Here is a 15,218-nt window from a genome sequence, read left to right as displayed (position 1 = left end):
TAATGAAATGCTGGGAGCAGCCTAAGTGTTCATGAATAGGATCAGGGTTAAAAGTCTCTGTCCATCCATTCTCTATTTAACAAAATGAGTAATCCTATATTATAAAGGGAATGGACAATTTATTTGATTGTTCACTTAGGTATGTATTTATTTTTAAATATTTAACTCTTTATTTTGAAAGACAGAGTTGTAGAGAAAGGGTGAGTCAGAGAGAAAGAGAGATCTTCTATCCACTGGTTCACTTCCCAAACAGCAACAATGGTGGAGGCTGGGCCAGGCTGAAGTCAGGAACCTGGAACTTTATTGGGGTCTCCTTTTTCATGGACCCAATCACTTGGGCAGTCTTCTGCTGCTTTCCCAGACCCATTACCAGGGAACTGGATCAGAAGTGGAGCAGCTGGGGCTCAAACCAGCACTCATATGGGATGTCGGTGTAGCAGGCAGCAGCTTTACCCACTGTGCACAACGCCAGCTCCCGGTGGACTTTTTAAAAAGCAAAAAGCATATCCTAGCAGATTGCCTACTTCATACCATTTATGAAAAAACAAAAATACACATGTGCCGGAGTCCTTGGGGAACTCAGCACTAGGCCAATGAACAATCCTTTTTCTTTATCTGCAGGAAAGCTGCATTTAACAAAGCAACACAAGAAGATCATGCACCTGCCAGGCGTGGGCTGCTTCATCCCCCAGTGAGGAATGGAGAGAACCAGTGCCTGATCCGTTCCTTGGGCTTTCTTTCTCACTGTGTTGGGCAACTACAACTGCAGCCTTTGTGTATTTCCACTACAGACTGCAGGTGACCTGCGTGCCCCAGACACGAAAGGAAAAGTTAAACCCCAGCACCATCACCCGCTGTCTTCTCAGGGAGACAAGTGAGGCCCAGACGGGGCGCAGGAGGCACTTCCCCTACCTCTGCCAGGGCGGGCGTCACGCTTGGCTCTGAAAATTTTAGGTGGAGGATCCTCAGGAGGAAAGGCGCTGAGAAATCAGAGAGAGACATATTTTATTATTGATTCATATTACAAGTAGAACATAAAAGGGACTTTGCTAGGAAAATCTATCTGATCCTCTGCCAATTAATGTCTCTCAGGGTTCTGAATTTTCCTTCCTTGACACATAAAAAGGAACTCTTTATTAAGATATAGGCTTATTTTTTAAAGATTTTATTTATTTATTTATTTATTTGAGAGGCAGAGCTACAGAGAGAGAGAGAGAGAGACAGAAAGAAAGATCTTCCATCTACTGATTCACTCCCAAATGGCTGCAACAGCCAGAGCTGAGCCGAGCCAAAGCCAGGAGCCAGGAGCTTCCTCCACGTCTACCATACAGGTATAGGAGTCCAAGCACTTGGGCCATCTTCCACTGCTTTCCCAGGCCTGTAGCAGAAGAGGAGCAAACAGGGACACAAACCGGCGCCCATATGGGATGCCTTTGCCGCAGGTGGAGGCTTAGCCTACTATGCTGGTACCAGTGGGAGTTCAAAGTGAGGGGGCTGACGCCGTGGCTCATTTGGTTAATCCTCTGCCTGCAGTGCTGGCATCCCATATGGGCACCGGGTTCTAGTCTCGGTTGCCCCTCTTCCAGTCCAGCTCTTTGCTGTGGCCCAGGAGGGCAGTGGAGGATGGTCCAAGTGTTTGGGCCCCTGCACCCACATGGGAGACCAGGAAGAAGCATCCTGGCTTCGGATCGGTGACAACGCAATCAACGGAAGGAAGACTTTCTCTCTGTCTCTCACTGTCTATAACTCTACCTGTCAAATTAAAAAAAAAAAAAAAAAAAAAAAAGACAAAATGAAAGAGAGATTCCATCCACTGATTTACACCTCAAATGGCCTTCTTCTGGGTCTGCCACATGGGTCACAAGGACTCCTGCACTGAGCACCAGAGCTTTCCCAGGGGCATTAGCAGAGAGCTGGATCAGAAGCAGAGAAGTTGGGATTGAAACAGAGCCCCGGCTGGCGCCCCGGTTCAACAGGCTAATCCTCCACCTGCAGCGCCGGCACCCCGGGGTTCTAGTCCGGGTTGGGGCACCGGTTCTGTCCCAGTTGCTCCTCTTCCAGGCCAGCCCTCTGCTGTGGCCAGGAGTGCAGTGGAGGATGGCCCAAGTGCTTGGGCCCTGCACCCCATGGGAGACCAGGAGAGGCACCTGGCTCCTGGCTTTGGATCAGCATGGTACGCCAGCTGCAGCGTGCTAGCTGCAGCGGCCATTGGAGGGTGAACCAACGGAAAAGGAAGACCTTTCTCTCTGTCTCTCTCTCTCTCACTGTCCACTCTGCCTGTCAAAAAATAAAATAAAATAAAAAAAGAAACAGAGCCCCAATTTGGGATTCTGGTGTCACAAACAGTGGCTTAGCCCACTGAGCCACAATGCCGGTGCCTAGAACATACTTTAAAATTTTTATCATGAGGGCCGGGGTTGTGGCATAAGCCAGTAAAGCTTACCACCTGCAACACTGGTATCCCATATGGGTGCAGGTTCCAGTCCCGGCTGCTCCACTTCCAATCCAGCTTCCTGCTAATGCACCTAAGAAAAGCATCAGAAGATGGCCCAAGTACTTGGGCCCCTGCCACCCACGTGCAAGACCTGAATGAAACTCCTGACTCCTGGCTTTGACCTGGCCCAGCCCGGCCATTGCTTTCTCTTGCCTGTCTCTCCCTCTTTGTCTGTAACTCTGACTTCTAAATAAATCTTTTATAAATAAAATAAATTTTTATCATGAACTAGATAAGGCATATCAGATAGTAGGTAAAAATAACAACACGAGCACTCATGTTAAGGTCAGAACATTGCCGAACCTCAGAAGGGTCTCCCTCACTCCCACCCCTCAGTGAGGGCTGCAGGCTCTGCACTTGTTTCCTTTTTTTTTTCTTCCTTCCTTTTTTTCTTTTCTTTTTTTTTTTTTTTAAGATTTATTTGTTTATTTGAAAGGCAGAGTTACAGAGAGGCAGAGGCAGAGAGAGAGAGAGAGGCCTTCTATCCACTGGTTCACTTCCCAGATGGCCACAATGGCCAGAGCTGTGCTGATCCAAAGCCAGGAGCCAGGAGCTTCTTCCGGGTCTCCCACACGGGTGCAGGGGCCCAAGGACTTGGGTCATCTTCTGCTTTCCCAGGCCACAGCAGGGAGCTGAATCAGAAATGGAACAGCCTGGACTCAAACCTGCATCCATATGGGATGTCAGCACTGAAGGCGGCAGTAGCACCAGGCCCCTCCTTTGTTTTCTAGTTCTACCACCTATGTGCATACCCCTAAACCATACATTGTTTGGTATGGCTTTTTTTTTTTTTTTTAACTTTCCTATCTATGGGATCTTACTCATGTGCTTTGTACAACTTACTTTTTCACTCAATACTTTTTAAATATTTGCTTATTTATTTGAAAGAGTGACAGAGAGGGGGCTGGCGCTGTGGCATAGCGGGTAAAGCTGCGACCTGCAGTGCCACTGGCTCCTGGCTTCGGATAAGCACAGTTCTGGCTGTTGCGGACAGTTGGGGAGTAAACCAGTGGATGGAAGACCTCTCTCTCTCTCTCTCTCTCTCTGTCTCTCTCTGCCTCTCCTTCTCTGTGTAACTCTGACTTTCAAATAAATAAATCTTAAAAAAAGGAAGAAAAAGAGTGACAGATTGAAGGTGGGACAGACAGAGAGAGCGAGGGAGAGGAGAACCACTCATCCCCTGGTTCACGCCCCAAACTGCCACAAAGCCAGGAGCCAGGAACTCCATCAGGGTCTCCCACAAGGGTGACAGGAGTTGAAGCACTTGGCCACCTCCTGCTGCTTTCCCAGGTCCATCGTCAGGAAGCTGGATAACAAGAGGAGCAGCCAGGACTCAAACCGATGACGGCATCACAGATGGGGACTTAACCCACTGTGTCTCAACACCAGCCCCTCACTCCATACTGTTTAACTTTTTTTCCGGGACCGATGCTGTGGCTCACTTGATTAATCCTCCACCTGCAGCGCCAGCATCCCATATGGGTGCCAGGTTCTAGTCCCGGTTGCTCCTCTTCCAGTCCAGCTCTCTGCTGTGGCCCAGGAGGTCAGTGGAGGATGGTCCAAGTCCTTGGGCCCCTGTACCCACATGGGAGACCAGGAAGAAGCACCTGGCTCCTGGCTTTGGATCGGCACGGCGCACTGGCCATAGCGGCTATTTGGGAGGTGAACCAAAGGAAGGAAGACCTTTCTCTCTGTCTCTCTCTCACTGTCTAACTCTGCCTGTCAAAATAAATAAATAAATAAATAAATAAATAAATAAATAAATCTTTTTAGGGCCGGTGCCGTGGCTCAACAGGCTAATCCTCCGCCTTGCGGCGCCAGCACACCGGGTTCTAATCCCGGTCGGGGCGCCGGATTCTGTCCCGATTGCCCCTCTTCCAGGCCAGCTCTCTGCTATGGTCCGGGAGTGCAGTGGAGGATGGCCCAAGTCCTTGGGCCCTGCACCCGCAAGGGAGACCAGGAGAAGCACCTGGCTCCTGCCATCGGATCAGCACAATGCACTGGCCACAGCAGCCATTGGAGGGTGAACCAACGGCAAAAGGAAGACCTTTCTCTCTCTCTTCTCTCTCTCTCTCTCTGTCCACTCTACCTGTCAATTAATTAATTAATTAATTAATCTTTTTTAAAAATAACAAATAGGGGCTGGTGCTGTGGCGCAGTATGCTAAACCTCCGCCTGCAGTGCCGGCTTCCCATATGGGCGCCGGTTCAAGTCCCGGTTGCTCCACTTCCGATCCAGCTCTCTGCTATGGTCTGGGAAAGCTGTAGAAGATGGCCCAAGTGCTTGGCCCCTGCAACCCGCATGGGAGACTTGGAAGAAGTTCCTGGCTCCTGGCTTCAGATCAGTTCAGCTCTGGCCATTGCAGTCATTTGGGGACTGAACCAGCGGTTGGTTCTCTCTCTCTGTCTCTCCCTTTCTCTGACTGTAACTCTACCTCTCAAATAAATAAATAAATCTTCTTAAAAAATAGACAATCTCCCAGGAAAATATACTACCCAAACTGACTCCAGCAGAAACTAAAACCTGCATTAAGTCAACAGTGAAACACTTAACAGTTCAAACACACAAGCAACTTCTACCAAGCCTTCAAGGAACAAGATTGTATTTTATACACTCTATACATAAAAAAAGAAAAGGTCAAAGGAAGGCAAATAGACCATGTAACAGAAACCAAAGAAGAAGCACCTCCTAAGCGGGGAGCGAGCCACATCTGTTCAAGCCCGCTTCCTGGCAAACAGAGGAGGGGTGGTCCTTGCTGGCACACCTTCCTCCAGAGTTACAAGCCCCTCCCCCTCCAGCCGGAGTGACCACCAGGGCACTTCAAGGTCTGGTTCCTTTTTTCTCTCTTCATTTTGCTCTTTTTCCCTTTTGGAAACCAAAAATTAAAGACAGGACTTTTTTTTTTTTTTTTTAAGAAAATTTGCTCGTCCAGGGAAAGTTAAAAAGTTATATTTGTGCCCAAGGAAAGGTTCAGAAAAAAGACCTAAAAAAAATCTTAAGTTTATACTTCTGGCTGATGTGTGGCACAAACAACTTACAACAAATCACACACACACACACACATTCACACACACACACACACACACTGGGGCCAGCGTTGTAGCAAAGGGCTAAGCCACCACCTGTGATGCCTGCATCCCATATTGGAGGGCTGGTTTGAGTCCCAGCTGCTCTGCTTCTGATCTGGCTTCCTGTTAATGTGCTTGGGTAAGCAGTGGAAGATGGCCCAGGTGGGAGACACAGATGGAGTTCCAGGCTCCTGGCCAAGTGCGAACCATTGCAGCTATTTGAAGAGTGAACCAGCAGTTGGAAGATCTGTCACTCTGCCTTGCAAATAAATAAAACAAATCTTTTAAACAAATAAATAAGGGCCGACGTGTTGCATAGTGGGTAAAGCCACTGCCTGTGGTGCCAGCATCCTATATGGGCACTGGTTCGAGTGCTGACTGCTCCACTTCCACTGCTCTGCTATGGCCTGGGAAAGCAGTGGAATGTGGCTCAGGTCCTTGGGCCCCTGCACCTATGTGGGAGACTGGGAAGAAGCTCCTGGATCCTGGCTTTGGATTGGTGCAGCTCCAGCCACTGCGGCCATCTAGGGAGTGAACCAGAAGATGTAAGATTCTCTCTCTCTCTCTCTCATCTCTGCCTCCCTGTAACTCTGCCTTTCAAATAAACAAATACATCTTTTTAAATAAATAAATAAAAACAACAAACAAAAATAGCAACATTGGTGAAGCAGGAGAATATGCTTCCCAGAGTTACTGGTAGATTCACATATCCAGTTTTTTGAAACAAGAAATAAAAGGAAATACAAACGAATGCCCACTCCAAATTAATCAGCAGAAACTGTCCCTGAAAAACACCTGCTGGCACATGTACTAGACAGAAACCTTAAAACAACTGTATTAAAGATGCTGAAAGAACAAAGGGAGATGTGAAGAAAGTTAAGAAAATTACAATCCATCAACCGATGCCTGGATAAAGAAAATGTGGTATATGTGCCCCGTGGAATACTACTCAGCTGTAAAAAAGAATCAAATCCTGTCTTTTGCAACAAAATGGATGCAACTGGAAACCATTATGCTTAGTGGAATAAGCCAGTCCCAAAAAGCAAATCTCATGTTTTCCTTGATCTGTGATAACTAATATACAGAATACCAAAAATGTAATGTATATGAGCAAAATTGACATTTTGAGGTCTGATTGTTGTATAATGCCTTTTCTTATACTCTTCTACTTACTACTTGGATACTTTATTTAGTGGAGGATTAAGCTTGTGGTTATAAAATAAGCTGAAAGAATGTTATTGTAAAAATTAAAAGAAAAAAATGGAAGGAAGAGGGAGGGTGGGAGCAGGGCAAGAAGGAGGGCAGGGTGGGAAGTATCATTACACTCCTAAATCTGTATATATGAAATATGTGACATTTGTTCACCTTATATACATAAAAACTTTTTAAAGAAAATTACATACTCATATGAACAAAATGGAAAATCTATAAAGAGATAGAAAACCTGAAAAGAAACTTTTTTTTTTGTTTTTTGACAGGCAGAGTGGACAGTGAGAGAGAGACAGAGAGAAAGGTCTTCCTTTTTGCCGTTGATTCACCCTCCAATGGCCGCCGCGGTAGGCGCGCTGCGGCCGGCGCACCGCACCGATCCGATGGCAGGAGCCAGGTGCTTCTCCTGGTCTCCCTTGCGGGTGCAGGGCTCAAGGACTTGGGCCATCCTCCACTGCACTTCCCTGGCCACAGCAGAGAGCTGGCCTGGAAGGGGGGCAACCAGGACAGGATCGGTGCCCTGACCGGGACTAGAACCCGGTGTGCCGGCGGCGCAAGGCGGAGGATTAGCCTAGTGAGCCGCGGCGCCGGCCAAAAGAAACTTTTTTAAAAAAGATTTTATTTATTTATTTGACAGGTAGAGTTACAGACAGTGAGCGAGAGAGAGACAGAGAGAAAGGTCTTCCTTCCATTGGTTCACTCCCCATTTGGCTGCAACAGCTGGAGCTGCGCTGATCCGAAGCTAGGAGCCAGGTGCTTCTTCCTGGTCTCCCATGCGGGTGCAGGGACCCAAGCACTTGGGCCATCTTCCACTGTTATCCCAGGCCATAGCAAAGAGCTGGATTGGAAGAGGAGCAGCTGGGACTAGAACTGGCGCCCATTTGGGATGCTAGAGCCACAGGCGGAGGATTAACCTACTGCGCCACGACTCCAGCCGCCTGAAAAGTAACTTTAAAATTGAAAAGTACAATAACTGGAATGCAAATTTTACTATAGAGATTCAGAGGCAAATTTCAACTGGCAGAAGAAAGAATCTGAACTTGAAGACAGTACAATGGAAATTATTGACTCGGAGCAACAAAAGTAAAAAAAAAAAAAAAAGATTGAAGAAAAGTGAACAGAACCCAAGGAGCCTGTGGTACACTCTCAAGTGGAATAATATATGCATTGTGGAAGTCCCAAAATAAGAGTGAAGAGGGCAAAGAGAACATGTGAAGTGGGGCTGGCACTGTGGTGTATCAGGTTAAGCCTCCGCCTGCAGCACCGTCTTCCCATATGGGCACTGGTTCCAGTCCCAGTTGCTCCACTTCTGGTCAGCTCCCTGCTAATGCTCCTGAAAAGCAGTGGAAGACGGTCCAAGTGCTTGGGCCCCACACCTATGTGGGAGACCTGGATGAAGCTCGTGGCCCCTGGCTTCGGCCTGATCCAGCCCTGGCTGTTGTGGCTATTTGGGGAGTGAACCAGTGGATGGAAGATCACTCTTTCTGTTTCTCCTTCTTTCTCTGCCACTCTGCCTTTCAAATAAATAGAATAAGTTTTTAAGGAGAAAATAATGGCTAAAAACTTCCCAAATGTAATGAGAGACAGGAATATGCACATCTAAGAAATGCAATGAATTCCAAGTAAGATGAACTCAAAGAGGTACCACACCGAGACACATTAGTCAAACCTTTGAAAGCCAGAAAGAACATTGAAAGCAGCAGGAGAGGAGTGACTCATTATGCACAAGGAGATTAACAAGATTATCTGCAGATTTCTCCTAAGAAATTTGGGAGCCACAGACAATGCGCCAATACATTCAAAGTGCTAAAAGAAGAAGCTGCCAACCAAGATCCTTTATCCAGCAAAACTTCAAAAGGAAAGGAGCAATAAAGACATTTCCAGATAAACCGAATCTGAGGGAGTTCATTATCATTAGACGTGGCCTGCAAGAAATGTTCAAGGCAGGAGCCAGCCTGTGGCACGGTGGGTTAGGATGCCTGTGACACAGGCATCTCATATGAGTGCTTGGTTTGAGCCTTGGCTGCTCCACTTCCGATCTAGCTTCCTGCGAACGTGCCTGGGAAGGCAGCAGATGATGGCCCAAGTGCTTGGGCCAAGCCTGGCCCATCCCCACTTATTGCAGTCATTTGAAGAGTGAACTAGTGGATTGAAGGTCTCTCTCTGTCTCTCCCTGTCTAACTCTGCCTTTCAAGTAATAAAGAAATAAATACTGGAAGGAACTAAGGAAAGAAGGAAGGAAGGAAGGAAGGAAGGAAGGAAGGAAGGAAGGAAGGAAGGAAGGAAGGAAGGAAGGAAGGGCCCAGGGAGTCCTTCAAGCTGAAATGAAAGGATACTAGGTAGTAACTTGAAGCCATACGGAGAAAGAAAAGATCTTAACCACGGTAAGTACATGAGCAATACTTACAATAAAAGCTAATACTGTGTAATAATGATCCATAATTCCACTTTTTGTTTTCCACATGCTTGAAGGGAGTCTAAAAGGTAGTGGCATTAGAGTGTCAATTTGTAACTCCATTCTTCGTTTTCACATGGCAGCGATGCATTTAGAAGATGTATTTGTTTCTGAGCGCACAATAAGTACAGAAGTGGTTTCATGGCATCAGCAACTGAAAGGGGAGAGGGGTGAGCTGTAAAGGAGCAGAGTTTTTGTCTGTGATTGAAGTTTAGCTGGGTTAATTCAAATTAGAGGGGCTGGCGCTGTGGTGCAGTGGAGTAATCCTCTGCCTGCGGCGCCAGTATCCCGTATAGGCACTGGTTCTAGTCCTGGCTGCTCTTCTTCCGATCCAACTCTCCGCTATGGCTTGGGAAACCAGTGAAAGATGGCCCAGGTCCTTGACCCTTGCACCTGCATGGGAGACCCGGAGGAAGCTCCTGGTTCCAGGCTTCGGATCAGCTCAACTCTGGCCATTGTGGCCATCTGGGGAGTGAACCAGCGCATGGAAGACCTCTCTCTCTCTGTGTCTCTACCTCTCTCTCTGTAGCTCTGTCTTTCAAATAAATAAAATAAATCTTTTTTTAAAAAAATCACATGAATAAAATGGATCTTATGGGAGAATGGGGCTGGGAATGAGAGAGGAAGGAGAAAGAGGGGTGGAAACGTGGGTGGGAAGGCGAGTAACATGGGAAGAACCAATATATTCCTAAAGTTGTACTTAGGAAATGCATGAAGTTTGTTTTCCTTAAATAAAAGGTTTTTTGGTGGTTGGGGGGAACACATGACATGAGCCAGTGCTGTGGTATAGTACGTTAAGCCTCTCTGCCTGCAATGTTAGCATCCCATATGGGCACTGCTTCAAGTCCTGGAAGTTCCACTTCCAATCCAGATCCCTGTTAATGCATCTGAGAAAGTAGCGAAAGATGGCTTAAGTGCTTGGGCCCCTGCACTCACGTGGGAGACCCAGAAGAAGCTCCTGGCTCCTGGCTTTGGTCTGGTCCAGCCCTGGTTGTTGCAGGCATTTGGGGAGTAAACCAGCAGATGGAAATCAGTCTCTCTCTCTCTCTCTCTCTCTCTCCCCTCCCTCTCTGTATCTCTGCCTTTCAAATAAAAAAAAAAAATCTTTAAAAAAAAATTCCCATGACTCAAACATATGCTGACTACAAAAGACTCACTTTAATCTTTTTTTTAAATTTATTTATTTATTTGAAAGGCAGAGTTAGAGAGACAGACACACATACAAATACAGAGAGAGAGAGAGAGATCTTTCATCCATTGGTTCATTCCCCAAATGGCTGCAACAGCCAGAGCTGGCCCAGGCTGAAACAAGGAACTTGGCACTTCATCTGAGTCTCCCACATGGGTGGCAGGGTCCCAAGCAGTTGGGCCATCTTCTGCTGCTTGTCCAAGCACATTAGCAAGAAGTTAGATCAGAAGTGGAGCAGCAGGGACTTGAACCAGTGCTCATATGGGATGCTGGCAGTGGCTTTAACCACCACACCATCATGCCAACCCAAAAGACTCACTTTAGAGCCACAGACCTAAACAGAAAGTAAAAATATAGGAAAAGATTCCATGCAAATAGCAACCAAACGAGAGCAGGAGTTGCTATGCTAATATCAGAAAAAAAGGACTTTCAATCAAAAAGCTTACAAGGGACAGAGAAGGACATTACATGTTAATAAAAGGTTCAAAATAGCAAGAAGATCTAATGATTATAAATGTTTATGACACTTTGATGGCAGACCATCAAAATTTATGAAGCAAAAAACTGACAGAATTGAAAGAAGAGATTGTTTTACATTAAAGACCTCACTCTTGATAATGGCTAGGACAACCAAGGAGAAGGAAAGTGAGAAAGAATTTAAACAACACAGTAAACCAAGCAGATCTAACAGATGTAGAAATTCTGCTCTAGCCAATAGTAGCAGCAAACACATTCTTCCCAAGTGTATGTAGGCCATTTTCTAGGACAGACCACACATTAGTCTAGAAATTGTGTTTCGGAGAATTAAAGACCAAGCACAATGGGATGAAGTTAGAAACTAATAATAAAAGTAAACCAGGGGGAGCGGTGCCGTGGTGCAGCAAGTTATAGCTCTAGCCTGAAGCGCCAGCATTCCATACAAGCGCCGGTTCTAGTCCCAGCTGCTCCTCTTCCCATCCAGCTCTCTGCTATGGCCTGGGAAAGCAGTAGAGGATGGAAGACCTCTCTCTGTCTCTACTTCTCTCTGTAACTCTTTCAAATAAATAAAAATAAATCTTTAAAAAAATAATAAATCAGGAATATTCAAAATTTTCTGGAAATTAACTCACTACTCAAATAATCAATGAATCAAAGAATAAATCGGAAGGGAAATTGGAAAATACTTAGACAAATAAGATTTTATTTATTTATTTGAGAGATACAGTTACAGACAGTGAGAGGGAGAAACAGAGAGAAAGGTCTTTCATCCACTGGTTCACTCCCCAAATGGCCACAATGGCCGGAGCTGCGCCGATCTGAAGCCAGGAGCCAGGAGCTTCTTCCAGGTCTCCCACATGGGTGCAGAGGCCCAAGCACTTGGACCATCTTCTACTGCTTTCCTGGACCATAGCAGAGAGCTGGATTGGAAGAGGAGCTGCTGGGAATAGAACTGCCATCCATATGGGATGCCCGCACTGAAGGCAAAGGATTAACCTACTGAGCCACAGCACCAGCTTAGAGACAAATAAAAAGGCAAACACAACATAACAAAACTTACAGGAGTTAGCAAAAATAGCATGGAGTGGAAAATTGTACAGCTATAAACACATGAAAAACCAAAAAAGGGGGTAGCATTGTGGCCAGCAAGCAGGTTAAGCTGCTAGTTGGGACACCCACATCCCATATCAAAGTGTCAGTTCAAGCCCAGCTACTCTGCTTCTGACCCAGTTTCCTGCTGACGTATCCTGGAAGGCAGCAGATAATGGCCCAAGTGCTTGGGTCAGGGTGCAGGTGTTCTGGTACAGAGGGTTGAGCCACTGCCTGCAATGCCCCCATCCTCTATGAGTGCTGGTTGTAATCCCAGCTGCTCCACTTCTGATCCAGTTCCCTACTAATGTGCCTAGGAAAGCGGTGGAAGATGGCCTATGTACTTGGGCCCCTGCCACCCACCAGGGAGACCTGGATGGAGATCCAAGCTCCTGGCTTTGGCCTGATCCAACCCTGGTCATTATGGCCATTTGGGAAGTGAACCAGCAGATGCTCTCTCTCTCTCTTTCTCCCTCTCTCTCTGCAACTCTGCCTTTCAAATAAATAAATCATTAAAAAAAAAAAAGTTCCTGGGCCCCTGCCACCCATGTGGGAGACTCTGATGGAATTCCTGGCTCCTGGCTTTGGCCTGGCCCATCCCCAGCTATTGCAGGCATTTGGGGGAGCAAACAAGCAAACGCAAGTTCTCTCTGTTCTCTTTCTGCCTTTCAAATAAAAATGAAAATAAATAATAAATAAATAAATTTTCTTCATAACATTGCATTTGTCAGTGATTTATTGGCACTGGCAACAAAAAAAAATAAATAGATGAATTGGACTTAACAAATATTTTGGGCCATCTGCTGTTTTCCCAGGCCATTAGCAGGGAGCTGGGTTGGAAGTGGAGCAGCCAGGACATGAACTGGCACCCATATGGGATATAGGCATCACAGACGGTAGATTTACCCACTATGCCATGGTGCCAGGCCCCATTCACAATTTTTAATATTTATTTATTTTATTTGAAAGGCAGAGTTGCAGAGAGAGATGAGGAGAGAGGGAGAGAGGGAGAGAGTGAGAGAGAGAGAGAGAGAGAGAGAGAGAAATCTTCCATCTGTTGGTTCACCGCCTAAATAGTCATAACAGCCAGGGCTGAGCCAGACAAAAGCCAGGAGCCAGAAGCTACTTCCAGGTCTCCCACATATGTGCAGGGGCCCAAGCACTTGAGCCATCTGCTGCTTTCCCAGGCACATTAGCAGGGAGCTGGATCAGAAGTGGAACAGCTAAGACTCAAACTGGCGCCCATATGGGATACTGGCTTAACCCACTACCCCACAGCATCAGCCCAATTCACAAATATTTTTAAATTTTGTGCATCAAAAGATGACATAAAGAGAGTGAAAGGACAATCCATGGAATGCAAGAAAACACTTGCAAATCACATATTGATAAGAGATTCATATCCTACATATGCCTACAGATTCATATCCGTATGCCTACAGAACTCCTAAATTCAGCAACAAAAAACCTGATTCGAAAATGAGCAAAATGTAGGCTGGCGCCGTGGCTTAACAGGCTAATCCTCTGCCTTGCGGCGCCGGCACACCGGGTTCTAGCCCTGGTTGGGGCGCCGGATTCTATCCCGGTTGTCCCTCTTCCAGGCCAGCTCTCTGCTATGGCCCAGGAAGGCAGTGGAGGATGGCCCAAGTGCTTGGACCCTGCACCCGCATGGGAGACCAGGAGAAGCACCTGGCTCCTGGCTTTGGATCAGCGAGATGCGCCGGCTGCAGTGACCATTGGAGGGTGAACCAACTGCAAAAAGGAAGACCTTTCTCTCTGTCTCTCTCTCTCTCTCTCCACTCTGCCTGTCAAAAAAAATAATAATAATAAAATAAAATGTATTATATAAAAAAAGAAAATGAGCAAAATGTTGAACAGGCATTCTTCCAAAGAAGACACACAAAGGGCAGGCGCTGGGGCACAGACTTCGGGGTGTCCCACATCCCACACGGGAGCACTGGCGGGAGTCCTGGCTACTTTGTGCATCCTGCTGATGTCCCCGGGAGACAGCAGATAACCTCCCAAGAGCTTGGTCCCCTGCCACCCACGTGGGAGACCCGGATGGAGTGCTGTCTCCTGGTTTTGGCCGTTGCTGCCTTGAGGCTTACCAGTGGAGATATTTGCCATTCCCTGGGAATGGGGCAGGACTGCTAGCGACAGGAAAGTCCTCGGCCCCCAAAGCTAAGGCTCCCAGAGGTGGGGATTCCGGCCTTTCTTGTCGCACGTACTCATGGCTGCCCACTCGAGCGGACCCCCTGGAGGAGGAGCTGTTGAGGGGGCCAGAGGAGGGCAGGAGGGTGGAAAAAATGAAGAGAAAGGAAACTGAAGAGTGTATGGAGTGAGGGCAGATGTAACAGGTGCGACCACGGGGTGTGACAACTGTAGGAGCAGAGTGCAGATAACCACAAAGCCCCTAAATGAAACCCGCTCTGGAGGAATAAGCCGCCCTGATGTCGTCACTGGGGAAGCAGAGGGCCCACGTGGCCCCAGCACTGTCTCTGTGACCCCCCCACCTCAGTCTTTCTGGGAGAGCTATGGAAATGGGAGAGTCCCCACACAGGAAGCCACCTTCAATCCCACGTGCCCAAGGAGAGGAGGCTCTCCAGGACCCCAGGGACTGGCCCACGTGGAGAAGGGGAGAAGGGGAGGACAAGAAAGGTACCAGGGTGAGGAGGGAGGGTGCAGGGGCAGAAAAGGAAGGCCTAATGGCCAGCAGGCAGCCGGAAGACTCAAGGAGAGAACATGTGATGTCCTGGGACAGAGCGTGATGGACAAGAGACAGACGTGGGTCCACCATGTCCTTTGTTGCTTGTTTTTTTGTTTGTTTTGTTTTTTTTTTTTTAGATTTACTTATATATTTGAAAGTCAGAGTTAGAGAGAAGGAGATACAAGAGACAAAGAGGGAGATCTTCCCTTTGCTGGTTCACTCACCAAATGGCCACAACAGCCAGGGCTGGGCCAGGCAGAAGCCAGGAGCCAGGCATTTCTTCCAGGTCTCCCACATGGGTGGCAGAGACTCAAGCAGTTGGGTCGTCTTCTGCTGCTTTCCCAGGCACTTTAGCAGGAAGCTGGATCAGAAGTGGAGCAGCCAGGACATGAACCAGTGCCCATATGTGATGCTGGTATTGTAGGCAGTGGCTTTACCCAATTTGCCACAGCGCCATGTCCCTTGTTTGTGATTCTAAACCATTCGAAAGCTCACTCTTTTAGTCATAAAATTGGACTTCGTCAGATACA

Source organism: Lepus europaeus, chromosome 6, assembly GCF_033115175.1.
Source record: "Lepus europaeus isolate LE1 chromosome 6, mLepTim1.pri, whole genome shotgun sequence".
In the NCBI taxonomy this organism is placed as follows: Eukaryota; Metazoa; Chordata; class Mammalia; order Lagomorpha; family Leporidae; genus Lepus; species Lepus europaeus.
This window is presented reverse-complemented; position numbering follows the sequence as displayed.